The sequence below is a fragment of the Amblyomma maculatum genome, chromosome 2, assembly GCF_055883805.1.
Source record: "Amblyomma maculatum isolate TAMU_Amacu chromosome 2, ASM5588380v1, whole genome shotgun sequence".
Lineage (NCBI taxonomy): Eukaryota > Metazoa > Arthropoda > Arachnida > Ixodida > Ixodidae > Amblyomma > Amblyomma maculatum.
Window position 1 is genome coordinate 96,775,788 of NC_139345.1, and position 17,380 is coordinate 96,793,167.

General features: G+C 49.5%; 1 protein-coding gene across 3 annotated transcripts in view; it reads left to right on the forward strand.

The window, feature by feature from the left end:
• Pgant5 (polypeptide N-acetylgalactosaminyltransferase 5) overlaps positions 1–17,380 on the forward strand; it is a 276,290-nt gene that overhangs the window by 156,162 nt on the left and 102,748 nt on the right. The window contains exon 1 of one of the 3 annotated variants that reach the window (XM_084594796.1): positions 107–247. The exons of the other annotated variants lie outside the window; for them this stretch is intronic. The gene's annotated coding sequence lies outside the window, so the exon portion shown is untranslated. Of the gene's footprint in view, positions 1–106; positions 248–17,380 lie in introns of those variants that run through there. 3 annotated transcript variants of the gene reach the window in all.

Sequence of the window (17,380 nt, forward strand, 5' to 3'; positions counted from 1 at the left end):
CCCTCATCTGCCTCTGCATGCTGTCGCGTTTCGTCACCGGGCTCGCGCGCGGCGCTGTTATTTTTCGTTCTGCACGCGTGGCGACCTCCCGCTCGGCGCCCTATTCAACAGCGCCATGAAGTATATGCCCGACTCCTGCCGTCTCCCTGTCGCGTCGCCGGAGTGCTGCCGACATACGCCCGTAAATTGAACTGCTTTTGTTCGTCGTATCAGTCATCTCTGCGCCAGCCTTTGACGTTGCCAACGGGTGAGCACGTTGATGTTGCATTCTTTGCTGTTCGCAATTGCAGATTCTACGTAGCGGTTTGAGCGGTGGTGTTCACAGCCGATTAATCAATATTACGCGAGTTAGTGAAGCGGTGTTCGGAGGCATTTGCTCGTGGCGCGCTTGAAAGGCTGCTCTAAAGCTTGTCACGAAGACGCGTGCTCCCTATGCCGCTCTACGCCGTTCGTGATGTCTTCGTTCCGATCTTGAACGAATGTTAAGGAGTGCGAAATTTTGCTTCATGTTTAATAAGCAGCTGGGCGACATTGATTGTAGCCGAGCCTTTTCAGTCTACGCACTTCATTTTGTTCAATACTTTAAAATGTATACTTGACATTACACTCATGCGAAGCCGGAGTGCTGATTCATCCCATTCTTTTTGTTTACATCGCCTGCCGCCTGCGTCGATAGCACTTGGCACATACGCTTCGAGCAGTAAACTGCCACGCTGCTTCTCTTCTGAATTACGCGTAGTTTGTGGTGACGTATTAGGCCGGGCGTGCCTGCCGGACTCCATCCATGTCTATCTGTGTATGTATGTGTGTGTATATGCATGTATATGTACATGTCCCTGCGTCTATCTCTGTCTGTGTCACTCCAGAGCCCGTATTCCGATTTTGCGTCGTTATTGAAGTGTCGCTATTTCACGTGACCTCGAGTCATCTGATTGGTCGAAACGCCGGAACATGATGTTGCCACCTCTTCCGGTTCCGTAGTGGCAACACCCGGTTCCGGCGTTTCGACTAATCAGATGCCTCGATGTCACGTGAGATAGCGACATTTCGATAACGACGCAAACTCGGAATGCGGGCCCCTAGGTCACAAAGATAGTCATTTCGCGCGCTTTTTACTGCGACGTTAGACTGTAGGGTCATTTTTACATTCGCAGTTGATGCTAGCCAAGCTTTAACTCAAAGTCGGCGAAAAAAAAGAAAAAGATACTAGTCGACTGTTTGGCTCGCAATTAGTAAGTGAAGACGTCGGCTTCGTCGTAAATCTCCAGGTTAATAGGACGTCAAAACCCCCAAAGTCCCAGACCTATAGGAAGGATATAGCGTTTAATACGCTTGCAACGCAAGAACTTGTGTTGGTTCAAGAGGCCCAGCACATCCGACAGGGATGTGAGGTGCCTGTGGGTTTATTCTCTTCCCAATTGCCTTCCTTTATCTTCGGACGGGATAGGGAGTTTTAGTAAGGCGTGCTTGTTCGCACACGCACACACACGCACGCTGTGCACGGATTGGCTTCCTGTTTGTTGCTGTTCGACTAGGTAGCATTAGCAGCAGCAAGCAAACAAGCTAGCTGCGCCGGCGAACGGCAGCCGGGTGCCTTCTCTCGAGCGGTCGGCTTAACGTGCTCCTCGACGCTTTTCCGGCTCTTTTTTTCTCGGCTTTTCCTCCGTTGCACATTCATCAGCTTTTTGGCTCGGGCTGGCGTGCACGTATATCTTCCCTCTGGGAAGAAGCTTGCGCGGCGGTGACTGCTACGACTGTTGGTGCTGTTGACGTGGATGGCGGCATCTGGAGACACCTGACACCTCCTCTGCCGGCCGACCGGCGGAGGCGCTGACTCCGAGGAGCTTGCTCCCACTCTTCTTCCACTGCGGACTGTGTGCGTTTTGGGTTTGACCAGTTCGCTGCAGCGAAGGGAATCCAGCTGTGGGCATTTTAAACCGTTTTAGCTACAGTGAACCAGTTTTAACTTATGGATAATTTGCTTATCGCGTAATTGTACACGTGCTGCTTCTTTTTTAACGCTCAAGATAGGTGAGACACCCTGTTTAATATACTACCCATGGCTTTCATCTTTCCTGTTCTTGTTGCCTTGATGCGATTACTGGCGGGCATTAAGCTATTTGCAAGGGGTTCTAATGCTCCCCCCCCCCCCCCCCACCCTTGCCGCGGGCGAGTAGTATAGTAGTATAGTAGGCACTAGTATAGTATAGGTGGTGCGGGGGCGTCGGTCGCGTGACTGTGGGGAATCATGACATCACACATGGTGGACCAGGTGTTAGATTCCATTTTATGGGTGGTCAGGTGATGGCTAACAAATTATTTGCAATTCTGTAGCTATGATAACGTGACTTGGCCGCCATCTTGAATCTGAGAGCGACGGAGAAATGGACGAGAAACTGGCAAATGTAAATATTAAGAGCTAACGCTCTAAAAAGGAGGTCTCAGCGCACGTTGAAAAGCCGCATGTGGTCGAAATTACCACAGTCCACCGCGGCGTCTCTCATATGTCCATTCGGTACGTTAAAGCCCCAGAATCTACAGTCAATGCTTTTTTTCACCGAGGGTTCATATTGGAAGATGATATTTAAATAGGCGCGAGTGAACGATGCGGAGAAGCACTCTGGCGACCAATGAGCAGGGTTAGAAGATGGTTCTCGGAAGAGGGTGTAATTATTCCTGGCAGCGTTCTCTGTTCCGCGTCTCCCAGAAGTCACTAACGAGGTTCGCCGATGCGGCTTCGCACTTTGAACGCGTTGTATCCACAAGTATGTTCTATCTATAGTGAACGAGAATATATTACAAAATTCCGAGAACATTGTGGAATCCACGCTGCAGAAATGCGAAAAGCTTAGCGTTGCTGATACACACAGTGCATTACGTTTGCTCTCATTATCATTATCAATTAAATGCGCCGTCATTACAATTGCTAATGTAATCATTGCCATTATCACTAAATGCAGCGTCGTTGTCATGGCTACTATCATCCTCACGGTAGACAAAGATAATTATGCGTTTAACGATCCCTGGCGTGGCGCAGCGCTCGGCTAGGAGTTGAGTTGAAAGTCTTTCATTGAATAGGAAGGCTCATGGTGATTTCCGGTGAAGACAGGATTTATTTATTTATTTGTAACTACATCTTCCTCACGGTAGACTGGTCGATGGCGTCACCAGGTGATGACGTCATCATCTCCTGCTATCCCGCAAAGTCTTGCGAAGCAGTGTGACACTTCTCGTGGCCATACGGACAGGGTTATGGCCACGAGTATGAGACATTAAATGCCCTTAATATTCCTGTCTATGGACTACTAGAATTCTTCTGGGATAGCGCTGATGCTGTCGTTTTCACGTGACCAAGAGGAAGGGGGCAGGGGGCATTGAAATTACGACCGGTGTACAACGCGTGCAGAACAACGTACTTGTGAAGTGTAGCACTTTATCTTTCCGAAGGCGTTTTGCACATTAATAATGTCTGGCGTTGCATCTCATGGCTTTTCGCTGCATTGGACGGCCTGGCCTGGCTCCATAATCGCGCCTTCCAATGACCCTAAAACATACCTCTTTGGTAAATACTAAGCCGGCTTCTCCTCACTGCCACATGCCTTATACTGACGGCGGGGTAACGAAATTTTAAACATTTATATTGATTATTGTTTCGCGCTGGGGTGTGGTCAATCGATACGTCGATGCCTGTTTCCGAGACCCCACCGTGGCGCTATTATCTGGGCAACCTGAAACGTGGGAAAGCCAACTTGACGAACGATGAAAGGGTTTCAACGGAGTGCTCTTCAAAACCTCTTCTCTTCAAGTGTCCGAGCTTCCGGTGCTCGGATGGCCACTTCGCTTGATTGCCCGCCGCTCGCATGCTCGCTGTGCTGCATTCAACTCTGAGCAGGACAGAGTACTGACCCCACTGTTTCTGTCGCGCGCAATGCCACCTCGCTTATCTGGCCGGCAGCAAGTTGTGCGTCCACTCCTTACTCCCTGGGGCCCGATTGATTTACGGTGTGTCCTTTTCTTCCCCTCTCTGCGGGCTCGCGCCTTCTATAGTTGTCAACCCTTTTACTTCCTCTGTTTTTGTCTTATGAAGGCGTTCCTCGCGGCAGTCCCTACCCTCCTCTTTGTACTGGGGTTGAGTTACCGGCGCATTTATTGGGTTCACTTAATCGTTCGCCCCCCGCCTTTGCGCCTTCTTTCTGTGTACGAGAATACCAAATTTCGGGAAGGGGCTTACTTTGCCGCTCCGTAACTATGTGATACGTGCCTCACGGGCCGCTGGTTAATGGAGACCGCTCGCAAAGACTTCGTTTAATTTCCTCTTCCCCCCCCCCCCCCCCCCCCTCTTCTCGGTGCGTTGGCTATAGCTCTACCATATTTAGACCGCTCGCTTTTCAAGATGCGTTGTATACGGATCATATATGAAGCCTCACGAGACGTGAACAGTGTCCAGTAGCTATTCAGCCACGCGCTTTCGGAAGCGACTTGCCCTTTTGCACTCGAGTTTTTGTTGGCGACTTTACACCTGCTGAATGGGTTGAGCCTGAGAGGCAGGTGGACTGCTTGCAAAAAAGCAACGATCTCACTGAAAAATCGCGCAGAAATGTTGGATCGCCAATTCGTTTAGAGCGTACGTGATAAGATACGTAAAAGAAGCCACGTCGAATGATTTGACTCCAGTCGCGCGTTTCAAACTTCCAGGATCACTCGCTGACGATAAAGCCACCTCGTCCGCTTGTAATGGACAGCTATCTTGCAAGACGCCATGTTCTTAAAGCGTTATACGAGTTATACCGTGCATGGCCCAAAAGTAACCGTTTCGTTCAACGATGATAATTTTCAATAACAGCGACTTAAGTAGTGACCACTTAAGCAAGCACGGTCCTTGTGATCTGCTCTAAAAAGAAAAAAAAAAATTACGTAGCACTTAGTGAGAGATCGCCAATATGCCCTGGTGACACCTTTGGCGTACCTCCCAGTGTTTTCGCTGCTGTGGTTATAGTGTGGTAGGCGCAGAAATGGCGGTCTCTTTCTGCTTAGAACATGTGCTTGTATATAGTGTTACGTGGAGTTATGTTTTCTTGGACTCGCCTTCTCAGCTGTGCGCGCGAAGTCTGCTGTCGCAATAGTCAGTTCAAGTTCGATCCGATAATTCGTGTTCGACCATTGAACAAAAAAAAAAAAAAATAATGAAATAAAAAATAAACTGAAACTATATTTTAATTTCGCGATCGTAATTTCCTTAATACACGTTGCGTTGACACCAGCAAAGCGTCAGTTCGCATAAACCCGAAGTTCAAATTGATCAGTTAGAATTAACGACATTGGGCGCATAATAAGTTGAGGGATCTTTTGCCATAAAGCACTTCTATCGCACCGACGGCGATGGCGTTGAGGTAATCAGCGAACCGGTAGCGTATCCCGCTCACGTCGTTCCGCTCTGTTTTATTCATTTTGTCTGCACAGCATACAACCTCGCGAGAAATTGATGGACGGCTCGAGCCGGGGTTCGACCGTCCTGTTCCTCTGTCGCTGTCCACGGCTGTTTACCGTCCTACACCTTCTCTCGCGGTGTCATTTTTCTTGCCCGGAGCGACAGCCCATTCGCCGTTGTACCCTTTGTTGTTGTTTTTTTTTTTTATTGCTGTTACCGCCGCAGCGCCATTATTCTTGCCCCCTAATTCCCTCTGCTGTTGCCTCGCCCCCCCCCCCCCCTCCTCCTCCTCCTTTTCTTTTTCACCCTTATAGTCGCTGATTTCTCGTTTGCAGCGCAAAGTAGCACACTGTCTTTGGCGCCTTTTCTCTGGCTTCTCGGACTCCCAACTATAGCTTGGGACCGCCACTGCTTTTATCCAGTGCACGCCCCTTTCTTGACTGCTGCCTCAGTGAATCACTCAATCCAGCGCTGTTTCTCTTACCTGGTTAGGTTAGGTCGGCTAGCACTGCTGCTGCCGCTGCCGCCACCTTGGTAGCGGCAGTAAAAGTGCACAAGAAGGGTTGTTGAAGAGAGTGAACTCTGCGGCTAACTTTTCTGCCCGCGTGTGCTCCAAAAGAGAGCGTATGGTAAGACGTCCTGAAGAACTGTGCGTCCTAATTGCTCACCATGTTGCTTGGGAGTTTCGTAGCATTCTGTCTTGTTATATCGCAGTTTTTGGATGTCTTTCTTTCCGTTTTTATTTTTATTCTGCCCCCGGGATACGTGCGGTTCATGTTGTCCGCGGCATTTTTGGCAAATCGACTCAATGATAACTGTTCACGACCATGCGTCAGTTCTGGTGTGTTTATATTGAATGACACATAACCTTACCTCTTCTCTGTTCTTACTGCTCTAATGAGCAGCTTGGGGGGTATGTTATTGTGACAACAGTGTTTGTCTTCAGCCTAATTAAAGTACGCCGGCATCTGAATTTCGAACTTTTGATTGCGTTGAGTTAAGGTTGAAATTGCAGCGTACCGAAGTACAAAATTAGGTTCCTCCAGAATGGGTAATGGTTCACTGGCAAGAAACGCGTAAGTACGCTTTTAGTTTGTCTTCCACCTTGTGAATGAAAACGCAGCTTCATTTTAGCAAGTTTGAAGCAGTGCAGTGAGTCTCGTTTGGCTCTGCGATAACGCATTCGTTCAATGTAGACAAAATTTTTATTTCGTAATAAAGATTGGCATCCTTCAGTGTCGTGATAAAAATGATCGATACCTTAATTTCTATCTTTAAGCTTGCATTTAGATCTCGAAATTTATTCACTGCGTGTTTGCCTGGTAGGTAACGGCATCAGTATCTGCTGTGCCTGTCATCCGCAGCTACTATACTGCTGTATTATGTAGCTATCTGTAGCGAAAGCTTTTCGTCATGTCTCGAGGCAGTCCCTGTCATAAATGCGGCGAGGTTGACGCCATGACCCGTGCCAGCTGCGGTGGCATTTTTGTTGAATTGCTCTAAACGCTATAGCTTGGCGGCTTGACGAGACGTCGGGCGTAGATGGTCCAAATAAATGCCGGCGCCGCATCCATTCCCTCTCCCTCCTTTCCTCCGTAACTTGTCGGGGAATTAACCTTCGCGCGGTGTTTCACGTCAGCGCTGTCACCTCACAACGCACGACTGGCGGTCGGGCAGTAAGTAGAGCGAAGCCTGGCTTTTTGACGTCATGAGGGAAGCATATGCAGCTGGCCGACGGGTGCCTTCGAACATTCATCTTCCTCTGTCTTCTTGTGTATTTGCTGCTTTCTATTGTATCAAGGCGACGTATACGTCGCGTCACTGACTGGTTTACGGGAAAGAGAGCGCTTTCATATGCTCGTATTCAACATCGAGATTGAAACGGAAAGTCAGATTGCGGATCCAAACTTTTTGCCAGTTGCTGCACACGTTACCCGTGCCAAGCTGCAGATATATGGCAACCCCTAGCATAGCTTTTCGAACCCACCAGTCGGGTCCAGAAGCAAAAGGAGATAAAAACGTATGCGAAAAGCTTGCGTCTTCGGCGTTTTTCAAAGTACCTTTGATAAGTGCTTAGCGATATTGCTTCATTCGCGCTATAGGTGACGATGCTATAGCCATATCGTTGTGATTGGTGGGGAGCAAGCGACTCTGAAGCCGGCATATTTTATACAACAAGTATTTGCGAGTGTTCGAGCCATCAAAACGAGCAGCGCACAGCGTTTTTCAATGTACCTTTGATAAGTGCTTAGCGATATTGCTTCATTCGCGCTATAGGTGGCGATGCTGTAGCCATATCGTTGTGATTGGTGGGGAGCAAGCGACTCTGAAGCCGGCATGTCTTATACAATAAGTATTTACGAGTGTTCGAGCCATCAAAACGAGCAGCGCATAAAAAATGGGGTAACTGTGTATCCGCTTACAAAATTCCTTGTTCCTCTTTACGAAAATATAACTGAAAGTAAAAAAAAAAAAAAAAAAGTGTAAGCCGTCGCGGCGAGGTATACGTCAACGCCAAGGAACTGTCAATGAAAAATTGTTCGGCGAAACGTATGTTGACAGAGCAATGTTTGCGTTGACAGAGCAACAGAGCTTAACGGGGCCACATGATAGCGTTATAGGAGAAGCAGAACGGGGAAAGAAATACGGGGTTTGGTGAGCGTGCTGTTGAAGCGAAGTGGTTACGAATTCACTATCGCCATTTCTAGAGGTTTCACTCGAGTGTCGAGGTACTCGCTTCATCTTTAAGCGATGCAGTGCTGATGATTCGTTACTCTCGGCGAAGCTTACGAAGGAGCGACCTTACGTGATCAGAACTTGTGTGCGAGCGAGTTGGTTCGGCCAGTCGTTGCTCAACGGTGTGGTCAACTACCGTAAAAACCAGAACATTTCTTTTTCTATAAAGCACGTCGAAAGGGTGACTATTGGCAGAAAATTCACGAGATGTTGTCTTGCGAGGATAGGCAGCTTGACTCAAACACATCCACCACCGCTGTCGTACTCGGAAGCGACGTTCGAATATTTGGAATCGAGTCTGTCTCTGTGCTGCGTCGTCTGCTCATGGCGTTTCTCGGTTCCATACTCGGTCGGGGAGGATTCGAACGCTCTGCTTCTCCAGAGTTTTTGTCAAGCCAGCTTCTCTTCGTGCGGCCGCGGACGCGTCTGCATCGTTCAGCATTTCAATGCTGCCACCTTCAGAGCTGCTTATAAGCATGAAATGAGGGTAGCGAGCGTTTGCGGAAGGCGATCGCTTTGCGAATCGTGCGCCGTAGTAGGCTTCTGACCCCTGTCAATAATGAAATTAATATGCTGCCACTGAAGAATGTGAAACGGCCGTCACGGACCGCAAGTACCAACCTATAAAGCCGTAGAATTGCTGGCGGTCGCTTCGACACAAGGAAAACCTGCAAGAGAGCTGAGCTCGCTGCCCTTCTAAAAGAAGAAAAGCTGTGTACTCACTGTGGGTAGTGACGTCTGCAACTAAATGTGCTATGCCCATAACTACTCCATGCTTATGTGTACTATGGGTTATGGGGGCGTCAACGTTTTTTTTTTTTTTTTTTTTTTCTAGAATAGGTAAATTCGGGGTCGACCAATAATTCCAGATTCAATTATATATACATAGGGCCCAACTGTGAAGGCCCAACTGTGCGGCTAGATTCAATGACATATAGGGCCCAACTGTGCGGCTTAGAATCTTGCGCTCTTTTTTACAGTGTTCGGCTTAAATAGAGATTTTATGTACTCCAAAGTTTGCTTAGCTTTTTTTTTCTTCTCTGTTTTCGAAGAAAGAATATATTCGCGCTTTTGTTCGTATTTTCTGTTATAACCTTGATTTCCTAAATAAAATCTCTAGGAGACGCTACGCTTTAGCGAAATTAATAATCATAGTGTGCGTTTGGTGGGATTCATTTCGATATATTGGATGAAATTTTAAACCTCATCATTTTTGGTCAACATAACTTAAACGCGCAAAATAGGAATATTTTCCTGGTATAGGGAAATAGTTAAACGCATCTGATTTGCACGGGTCCACAGCTAGTTACCCTCACTTATTTTAATTTCCTCCGGACAGGATGAAAAGAACAAAAAAAATATGAGAATTAGTCTCATGCCGCAGAAAGTAAAGATAGCCCTTGCAATAACAAAGAAGCTGCTTTTTCCATTTCGCTTTGACACAGACCAGAACAAATTTTCGGTCTGTCGCGTATAACTGCGCCATCTCGTTTCGGGTAACGTCTTCGTTTTCTCCGCTGCTTCTTCGCTGGTGTGGCCTCCCCCGCGATACCCGAGTCGTTGTCTGTTTCTTCCCGAAACAGGCTTGGCAACAACCAGTGCGTATATCCCATTTGGGCGGCGGCCTCTCTGTGCGTTCCGGGAAGGAAAGTTGTTCCCTCCCGCGGCCTATACTTCCCTTATTCAGGCTCGCGCTTGTCCCTGCGCAACCGAACGAATCGTTCGTCTTCGATGCCTTTTCCCTGCGCGATCCGCATCCTCCTGCGGTCTTCCCCATTCGCTGCCGCGTCTTTCTTTCTCCCTCTTTTTTTCTTCCCTTTTCTTCCGGTTCCAGGCGCGTGTGCGTACAATATACAGCGCGCATTGCCACGGTGCATTACGTACAACGCGCGTAGCCGTCCGCCCGGGCCATATTTCAAATGGCTCCCAGAATCCAAAGGGTGTGTGGATCGGCGGAGAACAACCGTTCGAGGATGGGCGATCTTGCAAAAAATATGGGATACACCGAAATTCTCCGGAGCCGTCGTCATTGCTGCGCTTTTTTTTTTTTCATTAAAAAGCAAAAACTAGACACCTTTGCCCTTTTCCCGCTTTTTGTAAGCTGTATGCGCGTTCTATACTTTGCGTTCTCTTTGCTCATACGTTCGCCGTTCTTGTCACTCTTGTTTCCCTTCTTTCCCTGAGGCGGTTGTTTCGCCGACACGTTCTCCCTAGACGCGGCGCCGACGTGCTAGATAGTTGTGCTCTTGTTTAAAGGCGTTTGTCATCGCGCCCGCGCCACGTTTCTCGCTAGGAGCGTCGGATCTCAACGAAAAAGAGCGCTCCTCTAGACCCCTCCCCCCCCCCCCCTCCCTTTTTTTCCCTTCCCCATTCTTTTTCGATGAAACGTGCATTCGCCATTCGTAGCTTTTCGCATTTGTTCTCCCTTCCGGTACTGCTGCTCGGAAGAGCCGTCTTTATATAAAATCGCTTCAGCCGGCCGTTATTTTTGCCCCTTCTTCGGCTCGTAACTTATCCGATCGCCACTGGTGCGCTTTTTGTTTCGTGTCGACGTCCATACTTTGTGCGCCTTTTTTTGCCCAGTCGTTCCGCTCGTCATCCGCTGTCATCGGCGGGGAAACGATTCGGCGGCTTCAGTAAATTTGATATCCTGATCTCGTCGGTGTAGACGTCAGTTAGTTTCAGTGAGCGTTGTACGTGTTGCCTTACGCTGCACGAGTGACGTTACGAAAAGAGAGCATAAGGGCTCCCTTATCGACAACCTTATTCGCGTGGCCCCCGTCTATATGGACGAAATCGAAACATTGAACAGCATTGCATGCGTTCATGCAATTAGGGTATCTAGGCGTAACACGAATTAAGCCGCATATTTTTTTTTTCTTTTATAATTCGTTGATAATCTTGGATTCGACTGTATGAGGCTCGCGTAGTGTATATATTTGAGTAAATGTTTAAGATAAAACAGTGACTTCACCGCAAAATTAATTCCGCGGCATTGTTTCGGCTTGTCCTCACAGCGTCGGGCAACCACGGAGAAGCTCTGCGATGACTTCACGGACATAGAAATTTCGGGTTTCCGCTGCCTTCGGCCACACCCTGACGTGCGCTGTCTGATGTCTCCAAAGAGCGCTGTGCGGGCCTTGCCCTCAGTGGCGTCGGTTTTTCGGTCTTCAAGCCAAGCGTTTCTACGGTGGAAATGTGCTGCCGCCATGGAAAGATCTAGATGGCGTTGCTCCCCACTACCCAGAGTGACTTGACCACCCAGCCCTGCTTTGGGCTGCAAAGTCACAATGCCGCCATGATCTAATTTGGTGATTAAGTCACCACTCGAAACACTATAGCACAGCGACTTCGCATACTCGACCGGCCTGCAAGTGTCACACATTTTACGTTCGATGGTTCATCTAATTCTAAAAACTATTCGGCTGCCGTTAAATCATGACTCCGCGAACGCTAGGGGCGCTGCCCCGATAGACAGGCGAATGCTAAAATGAGCGTAGCCGGTATTTTTTTTTTTTTTTTTTTTTTGCCCGTTCGTGCTGTCTCGATGTCATGCTCTTTTTCTCTCCCTTTTCCGTGTCCCCTTCATATTAATTTCAAACCCCCAATCTTTTATTGAGGAAGAGGAGCCAAACCAAGAAGGGGCTAAGAGATAGCGGCAATGTTTCTGCTTATAGCGCACGCTCTGCGCTGCACTTGGTGCGTCGCGCTGGTTTCCGAGACTATATACCCGGAGTGCGCAGGTTCCGTAACCTCCGTACATGGCTGATGAGCCCCAGAGACCTTTTCCCACCTCGCGTGTAAGCGTGCTTCCCCCGCCGCTACTGTATCATCTTCGGAGGAGGTTGGGCGGCCATAAAAGCCGAGCTATTCATCGATGTCCGTAGCAGACGCGGCCTGGGGCTTCGCTCTCTCTCTCTCTCTCTCTCTCTCTCTCTCTCTCTCTCTCTCTCTCTCTCTCTCTCTCTCTCTCTCCTTATCCTCCCACTTCATCTCTCTCAGCAGCTCGGCGGCCGAGCCGCTGCTTTTGTTCCCGCGGGGGCCCGCTCGTGTGCAAAGCTTGGCCGTTTGATTAGCCATGCAAGCGCTGAGCGCTCGCGGGCTCGCGTTTATAGCGCTCCGGGAGGCTTCTGGGAGTTCACCGCTGCCTGGTTACAGTGGGAGGCGGCCTGTCGTAGAGCTCGAGAGAGAGAGAGAAAGAGAGAGAGAGGGGGGGGGTGATAGGAGGTGTCTGCTGGCGAGCCTCCTTTTGCCGGCCTCGTCCTCCTTACCACGCGCCACCGCCTTCGCTGGCGACTCCGTTGCAGGCTTATGTGTGTGCCCCCCCCCCCCCCAACCGCCCCACGCACACACTTCCCCCCCACGGGCGAAGAAAGCGGGCTGACGTGCAGCGCGCGAGTTGAGTTATCGCGCTGATGCAGCGACGCCTTCTCTATTAACGCGCGCTCTCTGCTTTCTCCCACTTCCCTTCACTCTTCTCTTGGTCCACTGCCTCCCCTCTTGACTCTCCGGTGTCATCGCTTTGGCGGGCCGATAACGGACAGCGAGTTTTAACGAGCGACGCAAGCAAACGAGTCAAGTGCGCGAGGGTGTTTTCTGAGGAAACAAAGTGCTCGTTATTGCTCGCGCAAGCTGCGGCTGCTCTTGTTCTCTTCCTCATTGTAGCTTGCCTTTCCCGCATAGCGCCGTAGGCGTGCTTGGAAGCTGACTTGCTGCTGCGTCTTGGGCTTATTGAATTTGCTTTCCCGGCTATGGAGATGCTGATGCCTCGCGCGCAAGCTCTGATACGCTGATGTTGTAAAAGCGGGTATGGCCGTACGTTCGAGCGTATGTCGGTGCGTGCGTGCGTGTGTTTCGTTCGTTCAAGGAGCAGATCCGTTGCGTCCTTGCCACTTTGTCTCAATAGAGAACGGTACGTGATTCTTCTCCCAAGTGTATCCTCCTTTTTATTCCCCGAATCTGGAAATTTTGTACTTCAGGAATCTGAGCGCCAACTCGCCTTTTTCTTTTTTTTTTTTTTTTTTTTTTTTTTGCTCACCTTTTTCATTAGGAGCTTGCTGTGCAGCAAAGTGAAAGGGCCCAGCATATCTCATGCGTCCTGTCTCCGTGATGACGCCAATGAATTTATTTTGCCAGGGGAAGCGTTTGCCACTTAACATTCACCGCTTTTTTTGTGGGAGCGGTAATGGTCCTCTCAGCGATATCGGTGGTCGCGCCATATCTATGTACACCTGTGCTAAAGCTAGTCTTAGCTGGCAAGCGTTGCTTCTAGCTTCTATATATGCGTTAGTGTCGTCCTTATGCCTCCGTGTTGCCCGTTCACCGGAGAGCACGTCATTTCGTAATGCCCACGCGGTCTGGGTTCTTAAATTTTTATTTTGTATATCTGTTTTTCTCTTAGTGTGCGTCTGATAAATGACGCCGTACATCACTCTATACGAAGCTGTAAATGTCGTGAGTCGTTTTTCTTTACGAAGCATCGAGCCAGCTGGCTTAACACGCAATGAATGTGTATACGATCGATGTTGAAATAGTAAAGTTCTACTCACCTGACGTTCGTACGCTTAGCTACATGCCCTTTTCGTTTCTAACGGCGTTATTCCGCCGAGTGCTCAAGTTTCATTTCGGCGAATCGTGCGCGCGTGTTACTTAACTCTGATAATTCTCCCTAAACTCTATCTCGTTGCTCCACACAAACGTCCGTGTTTAAGCCCCGAGTTTGGCTGTGCCGAACAAGTCTGGGTGGTGCGCGCAGTAGCCTACGTGTTCGTGTGCTTGCGCAAGGCTGGAGTGATTCCCTATCCCGCTGGGCGCCACCGGCTTTATTCGTCTGTGAGGGCTCGAGTAATTCCGGAGCCGCCCGGCACCGGAGACCCGGCTGCTGAGCACGACCGAATCTTCGCGTCGCCAGTTCGCCGGTGTGTAGCAGTTCCTGTGTGGTGAGGCTTTAGGAGCCGGCTAAATTGCCGAGAGAGCGCGGGCGGTGCGCTCAAAGGGACTCCCGGTCGGTAATTAGTGTACTCTGGAGCGCGCCACTGGTAGGCAAGGCTTGTCTGCTGCTCTAGCGCCCTCGCATGCTGGAGGATACGTCCCGTGGAGGGGCCGGCCGCGTAATTACAGCGAATGTACACTGCCTATAAGCTTGCGCTCAGCGACATATTATGGAGGAGACATCTTGGGGTGAAATTTCCCCTGCCGCCTTTGGATCGTGGAAGGGCGACTGCTGTGTCCCCTTGTCGCCGTCTTAACGTTGTAATTTAACCCTCAACCATCTCCATTTTCCAATTTCTCCTCCAGCGGCTATTCCATTTCCGCGGATCGCTCTGACGCTTTCCTCGATAGTGCGCCTTCGTTTTATTTGTTCGACGGCGCTCGGTTGATTGTCGTCGTCAGCTTGAAGCGTTTTAGGCCTCAGAAACGAGGGCCTGTGATGTAAACGCAAACGCGAGAGCTTTGAGTGCACAAATGAACGGATCTAATCGGTGTGCGGATGAGACAATCGGGTGCAAGACTACTGCCATATTCCTGAGTATGGTTCTATAGAAGTGGTCGCCAAAATTTGAGCCTGCAAGGTGACGCTCGGCATTAGTATTGGAGATGAAGTAATTCTCTTCGATTCCAGTAAATTTTCTCCCCTTGGCCGCAGCAGTTGTGACTGCTCTCCATTCGTGCAGTACCGCAGAAACTTGTACAGTATGCAACTTTTATTAGATGTGTTGAAAAAAGAAATCGAAAGAACAGCGCTGCAGCTTTTAGTTCGCAAATCAAAGCGTTGTCGGGGGCACTTAGCTAGCTCCGTCTTTGAAGTTGTGGCGCAGCAGCAGTGTTAATGGCTCCCGTTTGCCGGCTCCCATTGCGGGACCTCGTTCGCGTACGTGCACGTGCTGTAATTCCCCAAGGTGAAATGAGTGCGCACTCATTTGCATCCACCTGAGGGCAACCAAATGGCTGCGAAGGAAAGGTGTATACCTTTCTCAATAACTTCGTATGCAGAAAAATTCGTCTTGCTCCGGGGTTCGAACCGGGGACCGAATTGATCAGTAACTCGAGTTATTGACCAATTCACTGTCGCTCTGCCATGAGCTTGTCTTCCTGGCTAGCTCAGCTGGTAGAGCGACTGCCCCGGATATGCGCTGGTCCCGGTGCACGCCGAGACGTGTTATCTTGACTTTGTTTTCAGGACCCGCAGCGCCTTCACCGGTACGACGATAAACTATCATAGTGTGTAATCAGTGTAGCGGCGAATTCTCAGGTGCAAGCTATCTCAAACCTGGTGTTAGATCGGTAGGCGTCGCGCGTTCAACCAAAAGCAGCCTCATCGAGCCTTCTAGACAGACGTGCTGACAAACTGTGCGATGACAACCCTCTGTTGCTCTTTTAGTTAAAGCGTTAGCTCTTATTAGCTCGTCCCTTAGTTTGACGTCATCGCTGGCGTTTGCAGCGTGCTGGCGTTTGCAGCGTGCTGGCAGGACACTTAGGAGATGAAGCTAGGCTAGGAGCCGATGGGTGGCTTGAGCTTCCACCTCGGCTGCGGGAGGTGTTTGGTTTGAAACCGACCACTTCACATGTATGCGTGCTACAAGGGGCTCCGGCCCCGTCTCTTGGAAGAAACTCCGCGAAACCCGCTGCATCCTTTCGATGGTGAATGCAATTTAATTAGAACACCTCAACCGCAGGGTAGTTCATGTTACCGTGCTCACACGGAGATTCATTTTTCGAGTTGTACGCCTAACCACCTTATCTGAAGAGGCGTATTATACAGGTGCATTTTCACAGCTATAAGCGTTCTTAGTATCATTACACTCTTTGGAAAGTCCGAATTTACATCAGACTGCGTGACTGCGCGAAAAATAAAAAGCATGTGGGAAAAATTGTTTGCTCTCACGCTACAGCTAACGCTAAAAAATTAGTTCTTTAAACGATCGAAACTGTGCTGTGATATTTTTTTTTTCTTATGTTGTGCTACTTTGGTTTGTCGAGTTGGATACCATTCATGCACGCGTTATAAAATTAAGGCAGCCAAACTCATGTGCGCTTCTTTTGCGCTATAGAGAGCCCTCATTATATATTGATTATAGGAGGCTTATCGCCAACAAATATGTAAAACGTCCGTTCCATCATACTGCGAATGGATGGCGGCTTTTGTGTGCACACAGTAAGAATATTTTTTTAGTCTTCTGCATGGAGGCGGATTTTGTCTATAGGATTACTGTCCGTATCGCACATATCATCAAGCACTGTGATTCTCTGATTACGCTTATGTCGTTTATGTACTTTCACTGATGTTCCAGGGTACGCTATAATCACGCAGCTCGGTTGACTACACACTACCACATCCATGGTGGGACGGGTTGAAGCGCGTAGGCTGCGGACGACAAACAAGCACGCTGGCGTGCGCTGCAGACGTGCGTGCAGATAAACAACGCGTCGATGGCACGGCAAATCCCCACGCTGGATTTTCAAGCACTGATCCCCAATTATCCCGACGAAACGAGGGATTATCCGGGGCCGTAGGAAACAGCTGCAAAGCGAACGCGCATGGCGGCGACACAGAGCGTCCGAGGAAGCCTGTCGTTGGCGTCCGAGTCATCCGAGTGACCTTTCCGCGGGACCAGCCGGCGCACGCTGTCTTCTCCACGCGCGCTCCACCGTCAGTAGGAATCAGCAAAGCTTACGCAGTTGACTTCACGAAACGAGTGTACGGGTTGGCGTCTTTGTTCGCTCTCCCAAAGTAAGGAAAGAACAAAGAAAGATAACGCTATGGGGCTGAAGGAGGGCAGAGAGAATGAAGGCGCTGTTGGAGTCTGGGAGAAACCGTTGGAGCGTGGGAGGCCCGGGCAAATGAAAGGATCGGAATCAAGGGGCAGAGACGCCCGGACCCGGAGAGAGCCTGTATGTCCCTCTCCCACCTTCTCTTTCTCTATGGCCCACCCGAGTAATCTCAAGACGCGCCACAAATGAAGCGTTTTGAAATTGCGCCTCGCAGCGACGACGAACCGTCTGAGAAAGCGGCGCGCCAAATCGAGGGAGCCAGAGAACCAAGTGGAAGTGAACGCGGAAAAACTTTTCCATCAACAGCAGCAGCAGCAGTAGGGGCCACCGGAAGGAAAGCCGAACCAACGAGTTTAACTGTTGGGCTGTTCAGGTTTTATGGCGCTTTTAATCCCTCCTTCCTTTACCCCTGCTTTTATCTCTCTCTTTCTCTCTCTCTGTAGA